Source organism: Galeopterus variegatus, unplaced genomic scaffold (assembly GCF_000696425.1).
Source record: "Galeopterus variegatus unplaced genomic scaffold, G_variegatus-3.0.2 Scaffold23859, whole genome shotgun sequence".
Taxonomy (NCBI): Eukaryota; Metazoa; Chordata; class Mammalia; order Dermoptera; family Cynocephalidae; genus Galeopterus; species Galeopterus variegatus.
This window is the reverse complement of record NW_007749970.1, coordinates 6,157-7,978: the sequence shown is the minus strand read 5'-3', so window position 1 is coordinate 7,978 and position 1,822 is coordinate 6,157. Positions and strand designations below refer to the sequence as shown.

Genomic DNA, 1,822 nt, shown 5'->3' with positions numbered 1-1,822 from the left:
CAAGTCAAGGGTTAAGATCCCCTTACTGGTCATCTTTAAAAAAAAAAAAAAAAAAGAAATGAAGGATGAGGAGACAGAAATGATAAATATCTGCATGTAAATATAAGAGATTAGACGGACTGTGAGAACCTCAGGTGGCCTGCCTCAGCCTCTGTTACTCAGTGCCCTGCAGTGACTGTGGGCGCCCTAGGGAGAATTCTGGGACACCCCGAAGCCAGGAAATGGACTCAGTGGCTTTTAAGGACGTGACTGTTGACTTCACCCTCAGGGAGTGGGCTACGCTGGATCATTCATTCTCAGGAAAAAATTCTACAGGAATGTCATAGGGGAAATCTTTACAAACCTGGCATTACAGGAAAAAAATGGGAAGACCAGAACATTGAAGATCAGTACAAAAATCACAGCAGAAATCTAAGGTAATTTGTATTCATAATAAAAAGCATTGTCCCATGGGAGAATCTCAATATGTCATAACATTTTAAAACAATCATATTGTAGACAAAGTCAGTGAAAGGAAAGAAAGTTGTCATCATTGAGAAACCTTCAGCCAGATACCAAATCTCAATCTGAATGAGAAAAGTCTTCCTGGAGTAAAACCATGTGAATGTAGTTTGTGTGACAAAGTCTGCGTTTGTCATTTATCCCTTAAGAGGCACATCCCATCTCACACTGGACCCAACCATACAAAAATCAGGAATATGAAGAGAAGCCATATAAACATAACAATGTGGGAAAGCCTTCGGTTATCTCCTCTCCTCCCTTCAGATTCTTGAAAGGACTCACACTGGAGAGAATCCTACAACTGTAGGGAATGTGGGAAAGCCTTCATTTCTCTTGCAAGTGTTCAAAGACACAGGATATTGCACACTGGCAAGGGACCTTATACATGTAAGGTATGTGGGGAAGCCTTTGACTGTCCCAGTTCATTTCAAGTTATGAAAGGACACTGGAGGGAAACCCTATGAACGTAAGGAATGTGGTAAAGTCTTTAGTCTTTCCAGTTGTGTTAGACAACATGAAAAAAACTCACACTGGAGAAAAACTTCATGAATGTAAAGAATGAGAGAAAGTCTTAAGTTTTTTTCCAGTTCCTTTTGAAAACATGAAAGAACTCACAGTTGAGTGAAACCCTATGAACGCACACTGGATTGAAACCCCATTAGTTTTAAAAATACAGGAAAGTTTAAAAATTTACCAACTACTTTAAAAGTCATGTGAAAATTCACACTGCATTGAAATCCCACAAATGTCATAAATATGGAAAGCCTGACAGAAGTTGATTCATGTATAATGCTCTAAAAAATTTACAACGTGAAAGAAATGTTGTAAAACTGAGAAATATATTATGTTTATTTGTAGTTTATTTCTTAAAGTGGGTCTTTGGATTATTGATTTCTACTTTTGCAAAGCAACACTGAAGTGAGATAGTTCCATAAGTACTCTTTAAGCAATAATACATGAGTTTAATAGCTAGTTTTATTTCTAGGGCAGTCAATAAAAAATTTCTGTCCCCCCCCCAAAAAAAGTAAGTACAAGAGATTATTCTTGGGCCGGCCCGTGGCTCACTCGGGAGAGTGCGGTGCTGATAACACCACGGCCACGGGTTCGGATCCCATATAGGGATGGCCGGTTCACTCACTGGGTGAGCGTGGTGCTGACAACACCAAGTCAAGGGTTAAGATCCCCTTACCGGTCATCTTTTAAAAAAAAAAAAAAAAAAAAAAAGAGATTATTCTTCTCCTCTTGAATTCTTTATTATATGTCTGATGTTTAACAGCAAAAATTATAACATTGTCTAATGAAGTTTCAATGTATGGAGGTG

At 38.4% G+C, this 1,822-nt stretch overlaps 1 pseudogene; it reads left to right on the top strand.

The window, feature by feature from the left end:
- Positions 1–190: 190 nt before the first annotated feature.
- Positions 191–420, top strand: LOC103583523 (annotated as a pseudogene).
- The last annotated feature ends 1,402 nt before the right edge of the window (positions 421–1,822 follow it).